This window comes from Narcine bancroftii, chromosome 13 (assembly GCF_036971445.1).
Source record: "Narcine bancroftii isolate sNarBan1 chromosome 13, sNarBan1.hap1, whole genome shotgun sequence".
NCBI lineage: Eukaryota > Metazoa > Chordata > Chondrichthyes > Torpediniformes > Narcinidae > Narcine > Narcine bancroftii.
Genome location: NC_091481.1, coordinates 4,035,094 through 4,063,035, shown reverse-complemented (window position 1 = coordinate 4,063,035; position 27,942 = coordinate 4,035,094). Strand labels below are relative to the sequence as shown.

Sequence of the window (27,942 nt, the reverse complement as noted above, 5' to 3'; positions counted from 1 at the left end):
GGAATCTCTCCTTCTAATTTTATTTGTGCTTTGCTCATTTTGGACCTGTGCTCCAGGTCCAAACTTGCAAACAAAATTAAATAACATCCTTATCTGCATAGCATCTGAGAGACTGGGATCATATTTTCTTAATGAAAAAAAAATACTACCTCATGTATTTCTTTGCAACTAAATCCAATGGAACCAAAGGAAATTTGAAAAAAAAATTACTGAAAGTTATGCTATGGTAAAAATCATTGGATTGGACGTGGAACAAGTTATTATTCCCAGAATCACCCTTTGCCAAATCCTCTTCAACACTTCAATAGAGTTATTTTATAATGGCACTAAAGCTCCTGAATAGCCATAATTTTCCTTAATGACTTCCTCCCTGTCACTCTTGGACTTGTGATCAATTTACCTAATTCTTCAGTTCCACAGGCCCCATGATAGAATAGATTTTCTAAGTGATACTTCAGTCGACATGGAAACAGAATACCACAGTGCTCCCAGTCAGGTTTTTGTGGAATAATGGAAAATAGTGCAGGAAACATAAAATCCTGTTCTGATGCTGTCGCAACTTCTGCTACAACCAGTGAAGTAAAAGAATCTAAGCAAGTTTTCAATGGAAGTAATTCAAAAGAGGTTGATGTACATTAGGGTTAGGGTTAGAGATGAAGGCTAGCTCTGAAGTAAGTAGCTGTGTTTGGAAGATTTCGCTTCTGGGGAAAACAAAAAAAAACGGTTCATGTTGGATGAGTGTAAATGATGGTGGGGGAGAGGAATGCTTGATGTTGGCATAGACAGCGGACGAAGGGGCCTGTTTCCATGCCAAATTTCCTCAGCTTATAGAAAGTAACATGTTTATAATATTCAGCCAAATCCACAATGCAAAGTGATTTTTATCAAAAAATAATCTAGGATAATATATCCATCATTTGAATTAGTTGTAAAATATCCTCAGTAGATAGAACTATAGAACATTACAGGACAGAAAACAGGCCCTTAACATCTGTGCCAAACTATTATTCAGCCTAGTCTCACTGACGTGTACCCAGTCCATCGCCTTCAATACCTCTCCCATCCATGTACCTGTCTAATTTTTTCTTAAATGTTAAAATTGAGCCCACATTCACCACTTCAGCTGGTAGTTCATTCCACACTTCCATTACTCTATGAAGAAGTTCTCCCCAGTGTTCTCCCTATATCTTTCCCTTTCTCCTTTAACCCATGTCCTCTGCTTTATACCTCATCTAATCTCAGAGGAAAAAGCCTAAAATATACAGTATATCAGTACACAAGAGGGTATTTGAATCTTAAAAAAGTCACCCCAAAACCAAGTCAAGTCACCTTTGTTTATTGTTCATACCATGCTCGCACAGTAAAGATGAGATAGCATTTCTCTAGGACCATGGAGCATATTTACATAAATAAACGTTAGAATAGAAGTTAAACACATTTAAAATATTAAGACATCTACAATAAAAGCCCATGGTGCACTATCCACGTATTCTGGAATTCAGGAGCCTAATGGCATGGGGGAAAAAACTGTTGCCCAATCTGGACTTGAGTGCTATGGTACCTTTTACCAGATGGCAGAAGGGAGAACAGTTTACATGAGGGGTGTGTGGAGTCATTCACAATATTTATTGTTTATTCGCCTTCATCGAGTGTAGTAGACACCCTTCTGTCCTGGGTAAACTTGTACCTCTCATTTTGTTTGTTTTAGATTGGTCACAGTGTTTAAGCTACCGAAAGAAACTGAACTGCACCGAGAGCAGTTCAGTTTACACAAATGTTTATTACAAATTCAAAAGCTGATTTCAAACTTCAATATGCAAGCCCTTCCCAATTATACTTATCAACGCCTGGACTGGTCCCAACTGCCGAAGCGAGGCAATGACCGCACACTTGTAGTAGGTTGTCGGGGCACCGGTAGCAGCTTCTCCACCTCCCTCGACCGGGACATTAGCTGGACTCTAGAAGTTCTTCTTCTTGCTGAGAGACGTTTCCACCCCTCAGAGAGTCTCCACTTCAGCAGTGAGACCATGCCTTATATTACCCAAAAATTTAGATGGGTCTACTAATTCATATGCATCCTGGGCCTCATGGTGTAAATTAGATTGTGTCTGATGCAACTGCATCCCTTCTTGCATCAGCTGGTCTAAATCCTCCATTACACCTTCATGGTATGAAAAGAGCCCCCAGTGATCTTTTCCACTGACTTCACTATCCTCTGCAAGGTCTTGCGGTCCGAGGAGGTACAGCTTCCAAACCAGGCGGTGATGCAGTTGCACAGGATGCTCTCGATACATCCTCTGTAGAATGTAGTGAGGATGGAGGGTGAGAGATGAACTTCCCTCAGCGTTTGCACGAAGTAGAGATGTCAGTGTTGTCTTAAACACCAAATGTACAATCAGAGATATTTGAAAGCAGTAAAAAGGGCTTTGATGTCACAAGCTGTCAGGGCAGTCCGAGCCGGGCCTCAGGTTTAGCTTAAAGCCCACTCCTATTCACAGAACAACTCCAAACCCTCGATGTCAAGCTGTATGACCACAAAATGTCAAGTAGGTGATGAATGCAGGGCCCAGAGAAGGTTTGCTGTGATCCAACCCAGCCATGATGCCCAAAATTTAACATTAGTTATATAGCTAGTTTTGATGAGTGAAGTAAACATTGTATCCTCAAGACTGGGTCTGGACTCACTTGAAATTAATAGAATGAGAGGGGATCTTAAAGAAATGTATATAATTATGAAAGGCATAGATAAGATAGAAGTAGGTACGTTGTTTCCATTGGTAGGGGAGACTAGAACAAGGGGAGAAAGCCTCAGGATTCGGGGTAGTAGATTTAGCACAGAGATGAGGAGGAGCTGTTTTTCCCAGAGGGTGGTGAAGCTGTGGAAATTTCTGCCCAAGGACACAGTGGAGGCTCCCTCATTGAATTTTTTTAAGTTAAGGTTGGATAAATTTTTTACATAGCAAGGGAATTAAGGGATATGGGGAAAAGGACGGTAGGTAGAGATGAACCTATCATCAAATCAGCCACGATCACTCCTGCTCCTATTTCCTGTGCTCATGATGTATTCTCCTATCGTAATGTATCCTTAGCAGTGGCTGTTGGAAAACCTCACGTTGCAAACATACGAAGGCATGAATGAAAATTAGCAAGCAGTGTAAACAAATCTTATGGGTAATATCACTGATAATTTTGTGCTTGATTCCTTCACAACTATTTACCCAACATCATACTATGCTTGAATTCATCATAGCTTCAATCTTTCACTATTAACTGGGATGTGGAACTTTACCAAAAAGATGGCTGAACATTAAACAAGTTTCTCTCCGTAGTTCAAAGGACATCCAACATCTATCCTTCTTTCAAATGAACTTCTCCTTTTCTGACATATTTACTCCATCCTCTGTCGACTTAGCAATTCATGTCAGATACTTTTGAATGTTTTGATGCAAAGTGTCCAACCTGTTATATCAACTCTACTTCTCTCCCCACAGATGGGGCCTGACCAGCTGAGCATTTGCAGCATTTTCTGTTTTTGTTTCAGGCATTTCTAAAACCTCACTTTCTCTTTGCCTATTTGCTGAACGGTACTTAGCCGTGAACCTGAAGTATGCTTCATTGGAAGTTCTTCTGCTCTTCCTCTTACCTAAATAATCTCAGAAACATCTATTAAGGAAATTATTTTGTGTTGAGATAAAATTTGGTTCTTTAATCACACCTTTACTCAAGGTTTCAAAATTGTGATATCTCTTTCCATTGGAACATCTATCTTGCTCTTTAGTTAATTTACTGGTTTAACCACAACAATCCCTTTTAGCAAGTGATTTCAAATTCTGATTACCTATGTACAAAGTATTCCTGACATGTGGATCAGAGCATTCAATACAGCACAAATTTAAACTTTTATTAACTCTCTGTACTAATGTATTTTATTTCTCCACATCCTCCTGTTTAAGACCACAAGACATATGAGTAGAAATAGGGTATTCAGCTCATTGAGCCTCCGCCCCCCCCCCCCCCCCACCACCTTTTAATCATGAGCTGATCCATTCTCCCACTCAGCCCCACTGCCCGGCCTTTGAAGCCCTGGCTAATCAAGAACCTATCAATCTCTGCCTTCAATACACCCAGTGACCCGGCCTCCACAACCTCCAATGGCAACAAATTCCACAGATTCACCACCCTCTGGCTAAAGAAATTCTTCTGCATCTTTGTTGTAAGTGGACGTCTTTCAATCCTGAAGTTGTGCCCTCTTGTCTTAAGACTCTTCCACCGTGGGAAACAACCTTCTTACATCTACTCTGTCCATGCCTTTCAACATTTGAAATGTTTGAATGAGATCCCCCCCCTTATTCTCCCAAATGATATAGATAAAGGAAATTATGTTCTTTGCAATCCTATTGAGAATTATGGTTGCTATGAATCTTCAATTCCTTTGGATTATTTGAGAAAAAAATTAAGAGATCAGATCTGTTCTTAACAATAGGGTTGGATGTAAGTTTTGAAATGATTTATTTTGCAGATTGAAATTAGTTTAAGAATCATCAGGGTCATTGTTGAATACCGCCGAGGGAGCATTCCTCATGCAAATATTGCTATAGGAATTGACGGTTAAAACCAAACAAACGATAAAGCCCAAGGCACATCTGAGCAGAAATGTTTGACTGTCTTAGAATGTTTATTTTCTCTGGAGATTTATCACTTTCCAAATTCTGTTGGAAACAACTGCACAGAACAGATACTTCAAATTCAGCTTAGTTTCTGCTCAATACAATTCATTCCCTTTCAGTAAGTTTTAAAAAAATTAGAACCTATTCCTCATGCACCTCTGGGCTTCAAATAAGCATTGTCATTACTCCATGAGCTTAGCGTAAGCAGACAAAAATCGAAGGAACAGTGCTATCCTTTGGTGAATCTTAGACCAAATCCCAAATCTCATCACCGATATAAAACATATTCTACATTATGTTTCCAACCTAAAATATAGCTCTAATACTAGGAACCTAAGACCAGATCCCTTGGCCCTTTGCCAAATCAATGACTGTACATGACACCACTGGCAAACTGCCAAGCAACAGACTGCCAGCTGCAAAGTTTACTGAGCCTAAAGCAGTTATAGCACACACTCATTCATCTTTGGTTTCATTCAATAAGTGGAAATTATTTTAATGCATGTCACATTTTGGAAACCAATTTGCCAACAAATTCCATAATAATCCCTTAAGTAACCAGGTGGCCACAAAGTTTAAAAATGTTCCTTGACAAATTGCCTGTTTAATAGATCCATGTAATTTTACACTGGAGTATCATTTCATTTCTTATTTCATAATTTAGCTTTACAATTTTTAAATATTTGATTGAAAAAGATAATAGTGTTTTACCTTTAAACTAAATTGGCCTAGTTATATATTTTGCTCACAATCTAATTGAATACTCTTCGTCCTATTTATTATTGGTTCGATCAAATATCAACAACGATACGAGCAGCAGCTTTCAATAATAATCCTCAGATGCTCTGATCATTACATCCAAGGATAATCTTGAGCTAAATAGATGTGAAGTATATTTAACTTGATCTTTTATAATGAGGGATCATGAAGAAGGCTCACCAGCGGCTATACTTTGTGAGGAGCTCGAGGAGATTCGGAACGTCACTGAAGACTCTCGTAAACTTCTACGGGTGTACCGTGGAGAGCATTCTGACTGGTTTCATCACTGTCTGGTATAGAGGTGCCAACACTCAGGACAAGGAAAAAAAACTCCAGAGGGTTGTTAACTCTGCCTGCAACATCACAGGCACCAGTCTTCACTCCACTGAGGACATCTACGAGAGGTGGTGTCTAAAGGAAGCAGTCTCTATCCTCAAGGCCCCTTTCCACCCTCTTCATTCTGCTACTATTGGGAAGGAAGTACAGAAGGCTGAAGATAAACACCAAACAGCATAAGGAGTTTCTTACCCATTGCCATCAGATCCCTGAATAAACACTGAACCAAAGACACTGGCTGACTTTGATTTTTTAGTTTGATTTATTTTGGAATGTGATTTATATAAATATTTCCACTGTGACGCTGCCGCAAAACAACAAATTTCGTGACATGTTCTTGACAATAAATTCTGATTCTGAACTAAACCTCACATTATTGCTATCTGACCATCTTGTTTCTAAGACAAAGAAAACTAATGACGGCTGTATTATCCAAAAGAGGATGGGATGGAACAGAATATATTTGTACCCATTCATATTCCATCACTAGTTGACATGGTGTTGTACCCATTCATATTCCATCACTAGTTGACATGGTGTTGTGCCCATTCATATTCCATCACTAGTTGACATGGTGTTGTACCCATTCATATTCCATCACTAGTTGATATGGTGTTGTACCCATTCATATTCCATCACTAGTTGATATGGTGTTGTACCCATTCATATTCCATCACTAGTTGATATGGTGTTGTACCCATTCATATTCCATCACTAGTAGACATGGTGTTGTACCCATTCATATTCCATCACTAGTTGATATGGTGTTGTACCCATTCATATTCCATCACTAGTTGACATGGTGTTGTACCCATTCATATTCCATCACTAGTTGATATGGTGTTGTACCCATTCATATTCCATCACTAGTTGACATGGTGTTGTACCCATTCATATTCCATCACTAGTTGACATGGTGTTGTACCCATTCATATTCCATCACTAGTTGACATGGTGTTGTACCCATTCATATTCCATCACTAGTTGATATGGTGTTGTACCCATTCATATTCCATCACTAGTTGACATCGTGTTGTACCCATTCATATTCCATCACTAGTTGACATGGTGTTGTACCCATTCATATTCCATCACTAGTTGATATGGTGTTGTACCCATTCATATTCCATCACTAGTTGACATGGTGTTGTACCCATTCATATTCCATCACTAGTAGACATGGTGTTGTACCCATTCATATTCCATCACTAGTTGACATGGTGTTGTACCCATTCATATTCCATCACTAGTTGATATGGTGTTGTACCCATTCATATTCCATCACTAGTTGATATGGTGTTGTACCCATTCATATTCCATCACTAGTTGATATGGTGTTGTACCCATTCATATTCCATCACTAGTAGACATGGTGTTGTACCCATTCATATTCCATCACTAGTTGATATGGTGTTGTACCCATTCATATTCCATCACTAGTTGACATGGTGTTGTACCCATTCATATTCCATCACTAGTAGACATGGTGTTGTACCCATTCATATTCCATCACTAGTTGACATGGTGTTGTACCCATTCATATTCCATCACTAGTTGATATGGTGTTGTACCCATTCATATTCCATCACTAGTTGATATGGTGTTGTACCCATTCATATTCCATCACTAGTTGATATGGTGTTGTACCCATTCATATTCCATCACTAGTAGACATGGTGTTGTACCCATTCATATTCCATCACTAGTTGATATGGTGTTGTACCCATTCATATTCCATCACTAGTTGACATGGTGTTGTACCCATTCATATTCCATCACTAGTTGATATGGTGTTGTACCCATTCATATTCCATCACTAGTTGACATGGTGTTGTACCCATTCATATTCCATCACTAGTTGACATGGTGTTGTACCCATTCATATTCCATCACTAGTTGACATGATGTTGTACCCATTCATATTCCATCACTAGTTGACATGGTGTTGTACCCATTCATATTCCATCACTAGTAGACATGGTGTTGTACCCATTCATATTCCATCACTAGTTGACATGGTGTTGTGCCCATTCATATTCCATCACTAGTTCACATGGTGTTGTACCCATTCATATTCCATCACTAGTTCACATGGTGTTGTACCCATTCATATTCCATCACTAGTTCACATGGTGTTGTACCCATTCATATTCCATCACTAGTTCACATGGTGTTGTACCCATTCATATTCCATCACTAGTTGACATGGTGTTGTACCCATTCATATTCCATCACTAGTTGATATGGTGTTGTACCCATTCATATTCCATCACTAGTTGACATCGTGTTGTACCCATTCATATTCCATCACTAGTTGACATGGTGTTGTACCCATTCATATTCCATCACTAGTTGACATGGTGTTGTACCCATTCATATTCCATCACTAGTTGACATGGTGTTGTACCCATTCATATTCCATCACTAGTTGATATGGTGTTGTACCCATTCATATTCCATCACTAGTTGACATCGTGTTGTACCCATTCATATTCCATCACTAGTTGACATGGTGTTGTACCCATTCATATTCCATCACTAGTAGACATGGTGTTGTACCCATTCATATTCCATCACTAGTTCACATGGTGTTGTACCCATTCATATTCCATCACTAGTTGACATGGTGTTGTACCCATTCATATTCCATCACTAGTTGACATGGTGTTGTACCCATTCATATTCCATCACTAGTTGATATGGTGTTGTACCCATTCATATTCCATCACTAGTTGACATCGTGTTGTACCCATTCATATTCCATCACTAGTTGACATGGTGTTGTACCCATTCATATTCCATCACTAGTTGACATGGTGTTGTACCCATTCATATTCCATCACTAGTTGACATGGTGTTGTACCCATTCATATTCCATCACTAGTTGATATGGTGTTGTACCCATTCATATTCCATCACTAGTTGACATGGTGTTGTACCCATTCATATTCCATCACTAGTTGACATGGTGTTGTACCCATTCATATTCCATCACTAGTTGACATGGTGTTGTACCCATTCATATTCCATCACTAGTTGACATGGTGTTGTACCCATTCATATTCCATCACTAGTTGACATGGTGTTGTACCCATTCATATTCCATCACTAGTTGACATGGTGTTGTACCCATTCATATTCCATCACTAGTTGACATGGTGTTGTACCCATTCATATTCCATCACTAGTAGACATGGTGTTGTACCCATTCATATTCCATCACTAGTTGATATGGTGAGAAATGAACTGATTCTTATTGTAGCCAAACAAACTATCGCAATAGCTAAAAAAGAAATAATAATCGGCTTTTAATTCTATTGTTAGTTTTTTTGTAAAATTGCACCTGTCCAACTGGATGCAAGGCTATAAAAGTATTATTATGCACATAAAATTGGAAGGAGGTATCGGTGTGTAATAGGAGCAGAACTTCAAAAAAGTGATTCAGGGCCCATTCACAGATTATTATCATAATTGGATTTAAGAAGTTTGGATGTTCCAGAGATTCTCTGCCTAGTATTTAGAGGTCGCTATTCGATCATATTTTCACAATTTTTACAAGCTAACCTTGATTAGATTAGTTTTAGGTTTTTTAAACTTTTATCTTCTTTTAGATTAACTGGGTTAAATGTAGGTTCAACTATGGTTGACACGGTCATATCATTAACACAGAATTTACCCTTTGTTTAGATAAAGGGATTGTTTCATTTAGTCTTATTGATTTTCTATCCAGTACTATATTAGAAGCCAAGCCAAAGAAGAATGATAAAGAGATATATAGCTAATTACCATATTGATAGAATTTGATTTTTTAAAAGAAATATTGTGATATAAACAATTACATTGACATTTAATTTGTGACACGTAAGATATGATCTGTTGTTTGCTATATTAGATTACTTTATATGTAGGATTTATATGTTAAACTCAATAAAAGTATTTTTTTTAAATTATTCTGTTTAATTTTCTATTCTTTTCTTTTTTCTTCTTCTGGAGTTGTGATCAAGGAAAGATGTCTACTCTGTTGTTTTCACAAGCAGCAAACAATCTTCTCTTCAATTCATGCTGCCAAGAACTCAGAAAAAAAAACTTCAGAGTGTATAAAACAGGAAGGAAAAGATGAACTAACCTCTATAAATTAAACGGGGCAACTGTGGACTGGATATTCCATACTGATCATGGGATCTTCTCTCTAGGCCACTGGTTCTCAACCTTTTTTTCCCCCACTCACCTACCAATTTAAGTAATCCCAGAGCACCTGTGGCTAGTAAGGGATTACTTAAGGTGGTAGGTGAGTGGAAAAAAAAGGTTGAGAACCATTGCTCCAGACCTTAATTGTTGACGCAATAGTGTTCTCCAGTCCTCAGTGCAAAAACATGCAGACACACAACCACACATACAAACAATAGACAAGTATTGTATCCATAAAAATAAATAAATAAAGAGATAAATATTCTTTTGTACAAATGAGAGACTTGGAGGGTCAGTGCGAGCAGTTCCTTTGGTCGTTCAGCATTCTCACTGCCTATGGGAAGAAGCTGTTCCTCAGCGTGGTGGGAGAAGCTGAAAGATGATATTGAGTACCCCTTCCATCCTGCACATGATTTTGCACACCCTCTTCAGACAACGTAGGACATCAGTATCTGGGAGAGGATCACAGAAACAGCTGTAAAAGGACAGCAAGAATAGAGTCACCAGCTGGATTCAGCGAGTGAATGAGCTAGTCTGCTCAGCACATCCAGCTCTGCTTGGCCCAACTCATCCCCCAATTATTGGAATTTATTTTTGTGAAGAGGTATCCAAAAGACAGATGTTTGTAACTGAGGGAGGGCTTGCATTGCATATGGCCTGGAAGGTTCATGCACACAATCAAGCAGTAGGCACTTTTTGCATCATAAATTAAAGAAGGGAGGAGGCTTATGTGAAGTACAAATGCTGTAGACCTGTGGGGTTAATAATGCTTGTACATTTGCAGCAAATTCAATGTAATAAGACATTATAAAGACATAGTCTTGAGATAAAAAGGATTCTTGCAAACAGTTCCCTTTGTCTCCTTTCCTTTCCCTCTGGATTCACAGCACTATCCCTCCTCCCCCTGCTTGCGGGTGTGCCCTCCCTCCCTTATCAACCTTTGGGACCATGCTCCTCCACCTCCTCCTCCCCCTGCCTCCTCCTCCCCCTGCCTCCTCCCCCCATCATTTTGTTCGGCCGGGTGAAGGGCTGAAGCCTGAAACGTCGGTTCTGCATCTTTCTCTTTGCTATATAAAGGACACTGACCAGTTGAGTTTCTCCAGCTTTGCGTTTTCACATTTTTGATTCTTACCATTAAACCATGGCTTATTTGGAAAATATAATTAATGTCAACTTGCAATGATTATTCTCTTTAAACAATAAAACATATCTTAAGTAACATAAGAGAGAATCAAGCCCTATGGCCAAAATATTTATCACAGTTTATATGTTGTCTTGTTATACAGAAAGAAATCTTCTAAAAGGATATGGGCCATTGAAAGAGCTGTAAATTTCTGATTTTAGCTGCTGTCAAATTAAAAATGTTGAGTTAAACAATGACATGTTTGTGGGAAAAAAATCTTTGAAGCAGACAGATTGATCAACGTGACCTATTCACGCGTATGCACATTTTGAACCCTTTATTAGTTACAACAGCAAAAGGGGTTTACCTTCAAACCTTCAAGCAGACGGGTGTTTGTCTCAGTACTTCTAATGTGACTTAAAGGTGAAGATTTATAATCATTTGCAGCAGTAATCCTCCTCCAATTCAACATTACAAAATGAAGAAGGTTCACATGCAACAGTCGCAACTCAATTAGGCATTCAGGCAAAGCACGTGATATTTCTTCTTTTATTTCACAATAATTAACTGCAATGAAACAATGTACAACGCATGATATTATTCTCATATATGAAAACAATACCTGAACCACACATTACTGATTTGAAAAGCAGTTTCACCCACAAACAAATGGTTTCCATCATAAGGTACAATTAAGTGGTCATTCAAGGAAGGGACTGATGAAAATGGACACTAAAGCCAAGTGCTCAGTAGACAAGGATACTTACTCTCGGCTGAGTGGGTGCTAAAATGTAAGGTATGTGGTAGTGACATAGGAATACATACTTCAGAGAAGATCCAATGAATTAACGAGTGGAGGAGTGACAAGATAAACTCAAGACCATTTGCCACACCACATCCATAAAAGTAGGTACAATTACAGGAATGTTGTAACTGTGAGAATATTTGTAAAAGCTGATAACAGGTACCTACCATCATTAGGACACTTCACAGAATGAGCAGGAACTGGTTCAGCAGGTCCATGTTTTAGCACACCCTATCTATCAGTCAATATCATCTACTGGAATTTCATGAATTTCTCAAATAGTCACTGGTCGTGAAAAAACTAACAGCAACTCAAACTGAATGCCTTCAAATTCATTGAAACTAACCTTAAAACAATTTTTTCCTTTTGCACTCCATGTACTTTTCCAATTATTTCAATTATAAAACTACTTTTGGATCATTCAATTAATTTAATAGAAAATAAAGTGTACATTTGCACATATATCATCCAAACTCATCTATTTTCTTCTTATTAAAACAATCAGATCCAAATAAAATGATTCCAAACTGAAGCTTACTCTGGATTATAGACTATTTAAATGATCAGATGACCAATTTTATTCCTCATTTCCTAATCCTTTTTGATGAGCATTGCAAGCACCTGGTTCAATATGTACAAACACATTTCATTTACTTTCAATTTTTACAAGCACAAATCTGAAAGGAACAGACACTGCATGTCAGCTTGCTCTGTGGTCTCAAACACCACTTGGTATCAATTATATGTTGATTTTCTTCCGCAAGAGGAGTCGAGATACTGATATCTATCATTAGGTTATAATCCAAATTGATGCTAACCATTAACCACCAACCCAAACCAAAAGCTCAAATGCTCAGCAGGAAAGGAAAGGTTGACCAGCACCTTAAGAACTTTCTTTTGTGTAATTTAGAGAAGCAACAACTTTCATGTTTGCACCTCAATTCATTCACTCAAAGGCAAGACATTCATTATTTTAATACTGTCAAAAATGAAGGCAGGTTTAGTCATAGTTTTAGTTTATTTATCGTCCTGACAACTTTCCACCAATATTGTTCTAATTATCATGTATAGTCATGTAACCATCAAATTTTTGGACCAATTTTTTTGGGGGGGGGGAAACTTTTACACAGGTCATACTTTTACATCCGGTACCGCACGGATGGCAGTCTCTTCAATCTGAGGCGCCTGCAAGCTCACACCAAGACACAAGAGAAACTTGTCCGTGAACTACTCTTTGCAGATGATGCCGCTTTAGTTGCCCATTCAGAGCCAGCTCTTCAGCGCTTGACGTCCTGCTTTGCGGAAACTGCCAAAATGTTTGGCCTGGAAGTCAGCCTGAAGAAAACTGAGGTCCTCCATCAGCCAGCTCCCCACCATGACTACCAGCCCCCCCACATCTCCATCGGGCACACAAAACTCAAAACGGTCAACCAGTTTACCTATCTCGGCTGCACCATTTCATCAGATGCAAGGATCGACAATGAGATAGACAACAGACTCGCCAAGGCAAATAGCGCCTTTGGAAGACTACACAAAAGAGTCTGGAAAAACAACCAACTGAAAAACCTCACAAAGATAAGCGTATACAGAGCCGTTGTCATACCCACACTCCTGTTCGGCTCCGAATCATGGGTCCTCTACCGGCACCACCTACGGCTCCTAGAACGCTTCCACCAGCGTTGTCTCCGCTCCATCCTCAACATCCATTGGAGCGCTCACACCCCTAACGTCGAGGTACTCGAGATGGCAGAGGTCGACAGCATCGAGTCCACGCTGCTGAAGATCCAGCTGCGCTGGATGGGTCACGTCTCCAGAATGGAGGACCATCGCCTTCCCAAGATCGTGTTATATGGCGAGCTCTCCACTGGCCACCGTGACAGAGGTGCACCAAAGAAAAGGTACAAGGACTGCCTAAAGAAATCTCTTGGTGCCTGCCACATTGACCACCGCCAGTGGGCTGATAACGCCTCAAACCGTGCATCTTGGCGCCTCACAGTTTGGCGGGCAGCAGCCTCCTTTGAAGAAGACCGCAGAGCCCACCTCACTGACAAAAGGCAAAGGAGGAAAAACCCAACACCCAACCCCAACCAACCAATTTTCCCTTGCAACCGCTGCAATCGTGTCTGCCTGTCCCGCATCGGACTGGTCAGCCACAAACGAGCCTGCAGCTGACGTGGACTTTTTTACCCCCTCCATAAATCTTCGTCCGCGAAGCCAAGCCAAAGAAAGAAAAGTACCTGCATCATTCAAGGTGTTGGGAGCTTGGATTTCCAGGACTGGGCATTAAGTCCATGGTCGGGGCATGGGGAGCTCGGATGGGCAGACAGCCAGGGTGTCTGGAGTTTGGATAGGCGGGCGGGCAGCTAGGGCGAGGACCCGCCGTCAGGAGCTCAGATGAGCAGAAGGCCAGGGAGTCGTTAGCTAGGATAGGCAGGTGGCTGAATTGTCAGGAGCTATGGTGGGCAAGCAGCTGGGCCAAGAGTCCGCTGTCAAGTTGTATGGAACTCAAATGGGCAGGTGGCCAGGGTGGCGGGAGCTCCAGTAGGTGGGTGGCTGGGGTGAAGGTTCTCTGTTGAGTTGTTGGAAGCTCAGATGGGTGGGTGGGGTGAGGATCCATGGTCAGGAGCTCGGATGGGCAGGTGGCTGGGGTGTTGGGAGCTCCATTAGGTGGGTGGCCAGGGCCTGAGTCTGTTGTTGGGGTATCGGGAGCTCCGGTGGGTGGGCGGCCGGGAAGTTTGGATGGGAGGGTGGTCAGTGCCAAAAATGGTGGGGGGGGGGTGGGAGAGGGTCTACTTTTGCACAGGTCATACAAAAATACCTGATTTTTGGGCCAAAAACAAAAGGGGTTTGAATTTTACACGGTACTGACAATTACACAAGTATATACAGTACTCTAACAATGTACGGCCAGAAATGGTAAGTAACTGAACTAAAACATAGCATGAAAACTTCCCCTTCAATGCCATAAATGAAGAGGAACTAATAGTATACAGTAGGAAGTGCAATTCATTATATTGCACACAATATACACAGAATATTATTGTATGCTATAATACACGTTTGGGAGTCAAGTAAAAGATAATATTGATGTCACACTTGTGATTTGTATCAACTTGGAGGACTTGGCTGTGATTAATTTCGTTACCCAGGTCATGTATTTTTTTGCCCCTCAACCATTTCAGGGAATAATCACAAATAGGGCAAACATGATCAGTGACATCATGTCTTGTTTGAATATAGAAAAGATTTGTTATTCAGTTAATAATTCAGGTATAAGATTTCAGACATTATGGGGTCATTTATAACCTACTATCTTAATTTATAATTTTATTCCAATGTAATTAAATTGTCCAACTTGTTTCTTTTCCACATTCTTTTTATATATATTTTTCCTATCTTCATTTAAAAAAAAATATTCATCATATACAGCATCTGACAACACTGTTAGGCAGGGGTTTTGAGTTTTTCTCCTTTCTTTCTTTTATTATATTTTTTTGTAATTAGTTTTTAAAAAAAATATATACTAAGGCAGGGGTGCTCTGGGGGGTTTTCTATCTAATATCCAAGAGCTGATACTCAATTCTTTACAATTTATTTGCTGGTGACTATGTTTAGTGGGAGGGGTTAGATTAATATAGGCGGGACTTTTGAAAACTTTTGTTCTTATATCTATTTTTATCTATAACTAAGAGATGTATAATTGATATATGACCCATATTCTGTGTTGCCTTATATAAAAGCTATATAATTAATTAATATCTGAACTATATATATTCATGCAATATTTCTCTTTATCAAATTAATAAATTAAAATAATAATATATATCATTTGGATTATGAATTATGGATATGATTTACAATTTATGTATGTTTTTGATATTCTGCATGTTTTATCAAGTTTGCATAACTATTCATATCATTTTATTGAATTGTATTTTTGTGTACATTCATTATTAAAATCAAGGAAAATATTTTAAAAAGAAAAATTCTCGTTAGTTGTTTTTTTAAAAAAATGCAAAATATTTCTAAATCTCTTGTGCAATACACAAAAGTGCTGGAGAAACTTAGCAGGTTTCAATGCAAGAATCTCTTGTACAGCTTTAATGCAGTTAGAAAGAGTGAAATCTTACAGTATTCACAACTGCTGACAAATACAAGCAGAGTGAAGAAAGACACCATCTCGGCACTAGAAAACTCATCTTTTACCAAAAGTGTTGATCCTACAAAGAGTTATTTTTCATGATTATTCTTTTGATTTTAAAAGTGGATGAGCAAATAAAAATGTGGAAGATAATGTGTAATTCACTTTAAGATTGTGAAGAAATCTAGTTTTCACAAGTGGTCTCCACCCAAGCAACACTACAAAGTTTGAGTAATCTAATGGTGATCAAGATCATTCAGTTACATATCCAAAGCAAATGTGAATTAAATTGATTGGGAGAGAGTAAAACAACTGTGGTAAACTTTCAAAATAAGGTATGTGAGGGGATTAGAAAAATAATTGGCAATGAAATGTCGCTGTGAATGTAAGGGCAAAATATACTAATTATGAATTGGTATTTTAAAATGACGCATTTTCTGATGCATTATCTAATGCACGAGACTCTCATATGCACAAAACAATATTTAGTTATTGTAATCATGAAATACTTTTCCTGCACCCCTATTTTTTTCCTGTAGGTGTGTTACGTCTGGCTGTGTGTCTGCGTGTTTTTCTCCGAGGACCTGAGAACGCTGTTTTGTCAGGATACACTTGTACAATAATCAGATGACAATAAATTTGAGTTGACTAATGTTATTTTACAGACAAAAGTAAATGGAGAATCCTTATCCACACATCTACAAATTAGACATACACCACGCCTTGGCTTTGCAAATCAAAGTTAGCTTTATTCAAGTGGATGGCGTTTAGCGTCGGCAGCCAATATCATAAAGGATCCCCATCATCCTGGACACAGTATCTTCTCACTGCTACCTTCAGGAAGAAGGTAGAGAAGTCTGAAACCCAACACCTTGAAGTTTAAGAACAGTTTTGTTTTCCAACAGGTATAGGATTCTTGTACCTTCCATCCTATACTAACCATGGTAGTCTGGGACCACTAAAAGATTTGCCTGGACTATTTCTCTCCACTGACTTAACCAAGTCACTGGAAAAGCTTGGCTGGAGAAAACCAATTGCACACATAAAAGTAGATCTTAACTTTCTCACTTGAAAAAATAATTGCATTTCTCTGAGATCAGCCAAGTTTGCTCCACTAAAGATTTGTAATATATTGTAATAACGCATCTGTCTGTTGCTTAGAAACAACAAGCAACTTTCCATTTTCTAGTGTCATGATTGGTCAAGCAGATATACGCATAATAGATTGTTTTAAACCAGTGATCCAGGTCGCACAAGACAAATAGAATTCTGTTCCATGTTATGTACTTCCTATCTTCTCAATCTGGCAATCTCATTCTTTGTATGCAACTCATAAAATGTAGAAGGTATTATCAAATAATCTATTTTTTTCAATTATTTAGTATTGCCTAGCATTGCAACCTTTTCTTAATAGCTTCCACTGCCATCTATTTTCATATTATTTTAAACTTTGTCCACAAACATTGAAATGAACTGAAGGGATCAAGGTAGTTTCTGGCAAATGATGACAGTGTACTGGAAACTTTGGGACAGTCAAGTGAACTGAAAATAAAACTGCTCATAGTTTAAACATATTCATGCAATGATCATTTTTGTGCTACACCCACCAATGATCATTTTCTCAGTTAAATGGTGGAATGAAATGAATTAAATATTTAATTTATTCTGAAAGTCTCAGCTATTCACTCATATATTCTGCTAAATTACTATGGCAACTTTTGCCAAACAATGCACTTCCATTGATCTTTTTTTAACTCTGTTCTTTTTAACCTACACAGTAGGTAAACGTCAAGCACTTCAGCAACTAATTTGTTAGTTGTCAAACATTCAAACTTTATGATGCTCATAACTTATCCGCTCTTTGACAATGAACAGTGCTGTGTAAAGGACTTCCCACATCTTGAAGTTATGAAAAGCATTGTACCAAGAGCTGCCTGGGGATTTTAATGGAACTGTAAATGCAATCTAATTTGCATTTCTTTCAAGCTAAATTTATGTAAAAGTTACGCTGAATAAAAGCACTGAAAACTAAGTGAATACAATTACTTGGCAGAAATCATATTCATGTAATGATTTTGCCTTTTGCTTTTTCTGTAATCTCCTTCAGCTCCATGTCAATCGTCCTCCAATCCTGACTTAATGCTCACCACATAATTTAATCATTTCACTGCAGACAGCAATGCATCAACTGCCCAGATTCCAAACTCCAGAATTACTTCCCATTAACCTACCTCCACTCTCTTCTTTTAAAACTCTATAAAACCTTTCTCCACAATCACACATTTGGTCACTTGCCCACATATATTTTCATTTTTCTTTTTCGATTTTAAATTTAGGCATTCAGCATGGTAACAGGCTCTTCTGGACCACGAACCGTGCTGCCGAAAATCCCCAATTAACTTACAACTCCTGTACGTTTTGAAGAGTGGGAGGAAATTGGAGAAGGTGGAGAAAACCCAGGCAGACACTGGGAGGACGTACAAACTCCTTACAGAGTGCTGGATTCAAATTCACATTTGCTGGTGCTGTAAGAGCGCTGTGCGAACCGTGGCCCACTAATCTTGGGCATCAATTATTTGCTTCATATTCTTCATATCAAGTACCTTGGTTCAGTATGTCCTTAACATAGAAGTTGCTGATTTGCACTATGCAGGGAAGAAAAAATGTTGACAGCGTACTGGTAGCGCAAGTGATAACTTCAGTCAACTTGTTGAAATATTCTTTCAGTTGGCGAGACAAAGTGTAAAGATTTCTGAGGTTACAGAAATAAGGCCACATTCTAGATTGAACAAACCCACAGTTCATCAGAGAGCACAAGATAAAGAGGAGAATGATAAATCTCTGGAATCCTCCATATTGCAGGGTTGTGGAGGAGAGACCATTGGAAGCATTTAAAGAGGAAGTAGATCAATTTTTGAAAGATCAACCAATTGAGGGTTCTGAACAACTGGCACAGAATATATATTGAATTGTAGGACAGGCTTGAGAGCCAAGCAGGGCTATACTTCCTCTTTTTATCTTGTGTTGATTGCAGCAAAATACAGGGCAATATAAACTTTGAAATGGAAATTCTGGAACCAGGAAAAACAGTGGTTAGGCATATAAGGATAAATGGAATGAACATTTCAAGCTTTCGACCTATCGTAAGACAATAACAATATTAAAAAAAATGTAAAATGGATGTGTAACTGACAAATACTTTAAGTCAGTTAAGAAAGATGGGGTGCGTTTTGATAGTAGGAAGGAGACAAAATTTCTTGGGAAACTAGATCAACTGAAGTGGTTGACCCAAAGAATTTGGAGGCAGAGGATGATAAGTTAATCGAACAACTATACAGCACTTAACAGGCCCAACTTGAGTTGGTACCAATAGCATGTGCTTGGCCCATATTTCTTTAAACCCTTCCTATCTACGCATCTGTCTCAATATTTCAAAAATAATTCAGATTTATTTCAGAGTACGTACACGACATAACATACACCCTTGAAATTCTTTTTCCCGTGGGCCAGGCAGAATTTTTACTTCTCGGTAGTACAAAAAACTGTACTCAAAAAAAGATATGCATAGAGAAGGGAGAAATATAAACAAAGAAAGAAGTGCAAACTGACTGTGCGATACAGAAAATAAGTATTCAATAATAAATAATGTGCAAAGTTAGAGGTTCTGAAATGAGTTGGTGACTGAGTTTGTTTAAGAGTCTGATTGTGGAGGGTAGGTAGCAAGTGTTTCTGAACCTGGTGGTACGAGTCTTCTTACACCAATACCTCTTTCCTTATAGTAGCAGCGAGAACTGAGCATGTCCTAAGTGGTGTGGATCCTTGATGATTGCAGCTGCTTTCTGATGGCAGTGATCAATGCAAATTTTCTTGATGGTGTGGAAAGTTTTGCCTGTGATGTACTGGGCTGCATCCACTAGCTTTCTCAGGGCTTTCTGCTCAGAAGTATTGGGGCCCCCATACCAGGCAATGACACTGCCGGTCAGCACTTTCCACTGAAGTTTGCTAAGGCTTCCGATGTCATACCGAAACTCCTGAGGAAGTTGAGGTGCTGATGTGCTTTTTTTTAATGATGACATTCATTTTCAGGAAAGGTCTTCCAAAATAGTGCCTCACAGGAATTAAAATTTGTTCATCTCTGATCCCCTAATGATCACTGGATTGTACACCTCTGGTTTTACCTTCCTAAAATATCTTCTAAACATTGTAATTGTACCTGCCTCCACTGCTTCTTGTACTTGGTAGATCTCTCCATTCTAATCTTTACCCAAATACTAACTCTTCATTTACAGGTACACATAGTTGGATCCAGCAAGCTGTTCAGATGTACTGCGAGCCATAGAAAAGCAAAAAGGTTAAGATTTAGAGAATCAAAGTGTTCTCTGGTTGACTTTCTGACCATACACTTCATGAAACCAGAAAGGACTTGCGCTCGGCACTAATCCATCGGCATTCTTCGCAGCTGGGTAAGATGATGCAGAGGGACTTTCAGATGGGAGTTGGGATAACAATTTGCATAACAGGAATAAAAATTATTAATTGCAACTCAACTACAAATATCAACTGAAATCTCAATGCAGGTGATACAATTGTTTTGAATAGGCTCATGGTGCATCCTGGGGGGGGGTGTATTTCTGCTTATGAAGGCAAGATTTTCAGCTTTTACTAATAACTTTTAGCTTGGTATTACTCTGAAGACTGAAGTTATCAAACAGCTTCTGAGAAATCATTTAATAGACTTTCTTCACTTTTAGTGAACGCAGTCAAGCAATTCACATTTCTCGAAGTGTATCCTGAGATAATGGAAATCTCAATGGAAAGAGGAAAGGCTTACACAGAGCAACCATTTGGTTAACTATCCAAACAAATTAGTCATTGCTATTAGCTTTGTTACCAAACTGAATATTTATGCTGAATATTTATGAAATATTTGCATTTCTCAATCAGGAAATATGGACATTCTTTGGCTAATGCCCTCAAAAGCTGAAAGATTCACGAGAGGCTCCATTTCCGTGAGGTGACAGGACAAGATCATTAACAATAAACATTTGGGAAATATTGATGGTATCAACAATATGAGGACACAATATTCCTATCTATAAGGAGTTTGTACATTCTCCTCGTGACCTGAGTGGGTTTCCTCTGGGTGATCCGTTTTCCTCCCACGTTCCAAAGATGTATGGGGTTAGTAGGTTAATTGGTCACATGGGTGCATTTGGGCAGTATGGGCTTGTGAGCCAGAAGGGTCTGTTACCGTTTTGTATGTCTAAATTTGAAAAATAAAATTGGCAATAATTATTGCCAATTATTTAAACCCCCAGGTTTAAATACAAAAAATGTGCTTCATTGAGAATTAATAAATACATAAAAAGCAGATTGGACAAGGGCGCCACAAAAATACACTGGAGGTTCACATGCAGCATTTGTGTCAAATTAAAACGCTGTTTAGAGAAACTGCCACTTGTCCTTTGAGGACTGTTTGGTTTTGGAGTTATTGTTGTGCGTGTTTGATGTCTGAGGGTGACGATCGGCTATATGGATAATATGGCAGCCGCTGCAGGGGCTGCTGCCTCAAAGGAGCTATGTGTCGAGAAGATAATGGAATTGCAAAGGCGGCAGTTAGATACAAGTGGAAACAAAGTGACTCTTCAAGCAAGACTGAATGAGGAAATAGAAAAGCAGAAGGTTTCAGCTGGTGGGGATACAGATCCCACAGAATTACAACAAAAAAAAACACTAATACAAACTCAGAGCTGAAGTTGTGCCACAAGATGGTGGTGAAGAGGATGGGCAATCCAAAACGGAGTAAGAGTCGGATATTAAGGCAACATCTGATGCACAGGATGACTTGGTAAAGTGGAAGGAGCGGATAAGAATAACATGGATGCAGCTACAAAGAGAAGAAGAGCAGAAATATGAGCAGCTGAAGATGGAAAAAGAGCTGCAGGAGGAGCAGCTATGAAGGCAAAAGGAGCTACTGGAACTGGACAAAAGAATTGTTGTTCAGTGGGCCAGGTTGAAGCCACTAGAAGGCTCAGAGGTATCTGATGCTCAAAGTAAATTATCTATTGTGTCACGTTTTGAGGAAGGACAACAGGAAAAAAAAATTAATACCAAGGCTGAGCCAGTGCTATGATCACTAGATGTGTATGGTCCTGAACTAGACAGGTTAAGGCATGGTGGTGCCAAATCTCAAACCCTAATAATGACCCCATTTGACAAAGTTGTGAGCCTAATGCCATCTTATGAAATAGAATACCACCTGCTCCTGGCAGGTTATAGAAATCTGGGTGAACAAAGTAACTCACGCCCAGGCATGACAAGGCAAGATGAAATGGCTGCATTGCTAATTTAGTTACAGACTCTCACTTCTCTCCCCAAAAGAAAGATTCCAGTTTTTGATGATGATCCACTTGAATTTCAAGTGTTTGTGAAAAACTTTGAACGCAATATTGAAGTTAAGTGTCAAAGTTTGGAGGATTATTTATACTATTTGTAGCAGTTTGCGAGTGGACAACCACAAGGTCTTATAAAAAGTTGCCAACATATGGCTCCAAATGAAGGATTGTTGAGGCTAAGTTTTTACAAGTTTTTACTAAGGAAGAATATTGACAAAAAGCATAACATTTCTACAGCTTAAGTAGATAAGGCTCATTTGTGGTCGTCAATAAGACTGAATGACAGCCATTTTCGAGAGGTTAACTTATCTACTAACATGCTAATCATTGTAAATAAATTACCTTCCGGATGAGAGAACGATGAAAAAGTCAAGTTGTTGAATACCAGAAAAGATATGATGAAATGGTTACTTTTAAGGATTTGGTGGAGTTCATTGAAGGGTAAGTGGTCGTTGTCACAGATTCAGGGAATTATCAAAGGTACTCAAACAGTAAGTAAAGAAGTTAAGAAGTCCAAATTGTATCCAAGTTGTGAAGTCACCTTTATTTATCGTTCATACCACGTTCGCAAGGTAAGGACAAGATAGCGTTTCTCCAGGGTCACGGAGCATAGTTACATAGATATAAGTTAGAATAGAAATTAAATATATTTAAAATATTAAAACGTATACAATAAAATTTCACGATACACTATCATTAAATGTTCTGGGAATTCAGGAGCCTGATGGTTTGGGGAAAAAGCTTTTGCCCAATCTGGACTTAAGGGCCCGAGTGCTATGGTACCTCCTACTAGATGGCAAAAGGGAGAACAGTTTACATGAGGGGTGCGTGGGGTCTTTCATAATGTTTATTGGATTTTGCCTGCATCGAGTGTTGTAGACGGTAGGAAGAGAGACCCCAATGATCTTTTCTGCTGACTTCACTATCCTCTGCAGAGTCTTGCAGTCCGGGTGGTACAGCTTCCAAACCAGACAGTGATACAGTTGCACAGGATGCTCTCGATACATTCTCTGTAGAATATGAAGGGTGGGAGATGGACTTTCCTCAGCCTTCGCAGGAAGTAGAGGCGCTGCTGGGCTTTCTTGGCTATGGAGCTGGTGTTCAAGATTCAATTTATTGTCATAGTAATAAGATAGTGTCCCAATACATGAAATTCCCTTTTGCCTGCTGCAAGGCAGACAGATTCGCCACCAGCAGAAATTGCCTCTTACATTTCTTACAGAAAGGAAAGCAAAAGGGAGTCTCCCAGAGTAACCAGTGTTTGTAGATTCGCCTCCAGCGCTTCTGCAGCCTCTGCAGCCACCCAGACACCAGTCCAAACCATCAGTAACCCAAGTTCCAGATCCGAACCGCCGACATACTCGGGGACCCTTCAGCGCCCTTGGAAACTCCTCACATCCCGGTTCCCATACCTGGTACCCCTCTGGCCAATTCATGCTGGTCTCCAGCAGTCCACAGCCCGGCTCGAGTCTTCTGACAGCAGTGTCCAGCAGCCTGCAGCTTCCTTGGGTTCCTCGCCTTGAGTCGTCAGCTGCCCGCCCCAGAGCCCCCTCACTGGTCTACCTCTGTGTCAAAGTCCCGTGAGTTGTCTCTTCTGCTTCTGCTTCTCCTTCTCAGATGGGGGTTGGTCTTCCCACTTTCCGGTGCCCTGCTCCAGTCCTCCGCTTCCCCGGAGTCTGCAGCCCCTCATGGCTGCTGCCGATTAATGGGCGCCGCCATCTTGGGCACAGACCCCAAGGTTGCGGAATCTCAAATAAAAACCACCATCGGCTTCCTCAACAGGCCATTCAAAGCCCGTGTGAAGCTGATGGCAATCGGCTGGGCTGGAGCCCGCGGGAGCGCTGCAACTCCGCTCCCTCGGGTCCGCACCAGTGGCAGCACTGCTGCTACAGCAGCTCCATCAGGCCGCCATCTCAGAGAGGTCTAACATCTTAGAGAGGTGTTAAGGGTTCAGGTGAGATTCTCCACCATGCACTCTGTGATAGTCCAGATTCTATCACCAATGTGTATATGTACATATGTACAAATGGTAGTGTATGATGACTGTGATAGGCTGAGAGTGTAGCCACACCTACTGGCAGGTCTTAAAGGATTGCTCATAGCCAGACCAGGTCATTCTGGACTGGTCGACCTTCTTGTGATTATGCTCCAGTCTTTTAGTTAATAAAAGCCTTGGTTTGGATCAACAAGTCTTTGGTTCTTTCGACGCGCATTACACACTCCAAAAAACTTGATACTTTTGATGATCTCAACGGTGGAGCCATCAATGGTCAGTGGAGTGTGGCCCCCTGGGCCTCAACCAAAATTTTTTTTAAAGTACATTTGCCACCTCTCTGATAAAAAAATTAGGAAAATGAAAGTTTGCCTGTTCTAGCCTGATTTGAAGAAGTGTGCACAGATGGAAAAGAAAATGCATAGTGAGAAAATCGCTTCCTTGAAGGAAAATGGAATACGTTTTGGCTGTCTGTGTAAAGCAAAAACTGCAAAAAGCAACCAGCTGTGACATATGTAGTCGAAAGCATCCCAAAATGCTATATTTCCAGAAATATGGAAATGTAACAAACGACAAGAAAAGAAGCAAATGAAAACATTACTGAAACCTCGGTTATTGACAAAAGGTCTTACTGGGGCTGGTGAGAACATCTGCAAACTTTTAATAGTACCTGTGCAGGTCAAGGCCAAGAAAGGAAGTGCAATAGTGCATACTTATGCATTTCTTGACCCAGGAAGCACTGCGTCATTTAGCTCCATGGGGCTAATGAATAAAGTTAGTATTCAAGGAAGAATGTCAAAAATTCTATTGAGAACTATAGGTCAAGTTAAACACATTGAAACCAACGTTGTTTCAGGTCTAGAGATCGCTGAACTCCCAGGCATATACACTCAGAAGACTATGCCTGGGCATAAAGGAAACATCCAACATCAAAATTACATTGAACCGTGGGCGGATATGAAAAATGTTTGTTTACGCAAAATCAAATCTGAGATTGAGTTGCTGATTGGCTCAGATGTACCAAAGGCTCTGGAACCACGATATGTTAAAAAATGTGGAGATGGACCTTACGTGGTCAAAACTATGCTTGGTTGGACCATTAGGATAAAGAAAAGAAGTTCAAAATCAATCGACTATGTGTCAACAAGATATCAATTGTTAAGCTTGATAAGCTGTTGGAGCAGCAGTTCAAAAGTAACTTTACTGAGGGCATCAAGGACGACCAAAAACCTTCAAAGGAAGACCAGCAGTTCTTGGAATCAATGTTAAAATCTGCCAAGCGGGTTAATGATCATTAATGCATTGGATTATCTTTGAAGAAAAGGGAAATAGGCATGCCTGATAATAGAAGTGTTATTGAGCCACATACACTGAATTTAAAAAAGATTCAAGATTCTTCCTTTCATTCAGACTACACCAAATATGTGCCTAATATGATATCCAAAGGATATGCAGAGAAAGTACCAGATAATATTTTGGAAAGTAGTGATGGCAAAAAATTGTACTTACCACACCATGGTGTTTGAAAGTGGAGCAACCTTTTGTGGAGTTTCACTAAATTCTTAACTTTTACAGGTTCTAAGCTTGAACCGTACGTTGATAGGAGTCTTAACTAGACTCCGTAAAGAACCTGTTGTCATTGCTGCAGACAATGAAGCAAAGTTCCATCAGGTGAAAGTACCAAATGATAATTGTGACTTGTTACGATTCTTTTGGTGACCTGACGGAGGCTACAGTCAGAACATGGTAGAATACAGAATGACGGCATTTATTTGGAGCGACTTCATCACCAAGTTGTGCAAATTTTCCCCTGAGGAAGTGTGCTGAGGACAATATGGAACAATTTAGCTCTCAAGGTCTAGACACCATTAGGAATAACTTTTATGTGGATGACTGTCTCACTTCTGCAGCCACAATTAAATAAGCAATAGCTCTTAATCATGAGTTAAAGGAGATCTGTTTCTAAAGAGGCTTCCTACTTACCAAATGGACAAATAACAGTTGCCAGGTACTGGCTCTCATTCCTGAAAGAGAGAGGGCAAAAGAAATTAAAAATTTGGACTTAGACTATGACAACTTTCCTGTTGAGAGAGTGTTAGGTGAACAATGTTGTGTTCAATGTGACGTCTTTAAGTTCAATATAATTTTGAAGGACTGACATTTCACACGAAGGAGGATTCTATCAAGTCAGTTCGATATGTGATCTTCTAGGAATATTAACACCAGATGTCTTGACTGTCCAAGAAGATCCTGCAAGATGTGTAGGAAGAAGATTGAATGGAATGATAAGATACCAGAATCCATTGTACAAAAATGGACATGTTGAATACGGGATCTTCATAAGCTGGAAGACTTCAAGATGCTTCAAGTCCACAAATTTTGGAACTGTAACATCTGCTCAACTGCATCATCTTGCAGATGCATGTGAAGACGGTTAAGGAACTGTTAGCTACCTATTATGGCAAAATAACAAAGATCAGGTACTTATGGATTTGCAATGGGAAAAGTCAGAGTGGCTCCAATGAAACCAGGAATGGAGTTGATGGCTGCTACCATGGCGAGCAGAATGGACACAATATTGAAAAGAGAGTGGCAGGTGAAACTAACAGACTCTATGTTTTGGACTGATAGCACCTCTGTGCTTAAGTACATAACAATAAAACCATAAGGTTCTGAACTTGTATGGCTAACAGAATCACTGAAATCGATAAAGTCTCATGACTAATGACGCAGTTAACAATCCTACTGATTTGGCTTTTTGAGGTTTGGAAGCCAAGTCATTTTGAAGAATTAATGTAAGAGCCAGGGCTTCGATTTCTTCTACAGCTCAAAAGGAGTGGCCTCAATATCCTGACAAATGTAGGAGCCAGGGCCTCGATTTCTTCTACAGCCTCAAAAGGAGTGGCCTCAATATCCTGACAAATGTAGGAGCCAAGGCCTTGATTTCTTCTACAGCCTCAAAAGGAGTGGCCTCAATATCCTGACAAATGTAGGAGCCAGGGCCTCGATTTCTTCTACAGCCTCAAAAGGAGTGGCCTCAATATCCTGACAAATGTAGGAGCCAGGGCCTTGATTTCTTCTACAGCCTCAAAAGGAGTGGCCTCAATATCCTGACAAATGTAGGAGCCAGGGCCTCGATTTCTTCTACAGCCTCAAAAGGAGTGGCCTCAATATCCTGACAAATGTAGGAGCCAGGGCCTCGATTTCTTCTACAGCCTCAAAAGGAGTGGCCTCAATATCCTGATAAGTTAAAAGAAATTTTACCAGAAGACCAGAGATCAAAATAAGACGACAAATACTGTTCAGATAATGTCTGAACAAATCACCTTGATGAAGGGCTCAAGCCTTAAACGTTGGTTATGTGCTTTTACCTTTGCTACATAAAGGTCATTGTTTGACCAGGTGAGTTTCTCCAGCATTTTGTGCTTTTACTTCAACCATGTTGACTACAGATTTTTGTGATTTACGAATGGATAGTTACCCGTTTAATCCATTTGTTCTCAACCTGGAATAGTTTGAAAAGGGCAACAGCATG

The 27,942-nt window shown here is 39.6% G+C and overlaps 1 protein-coding gene across 6 annotated transcripts in view; it reads right to left on the bottom strand.

The window, feature by feature from the left end:
- The window catches only part of taf3 (TAF3 RNA polymerase II, TATA box binding protein (TBP)-associated facto), a 170,447-nt gene that overhangs the window by 95,194 nt on the left and 47,311 nt on the right, over positions 1-27,942 (bottom strand). Inside the window, exon 2 of one of the 6 annotated variants that reach the window (XM_069910010.1) lies at positions 26,391-26,431. The exons of 4 other annotated variants lie outside the window; for them this stretch is intronic. The gene's annotated coding sequence lies outside the window, so the exon portion shown is untranslated. Of the gene's footprint in view, positions 1-11,440; positions 11,530-26,390; positions 26,432-27,942 lie in introns of those variants that run through there. One more of the 6 variants, XM_069910011.1, reaches the window with a different exon arrangement.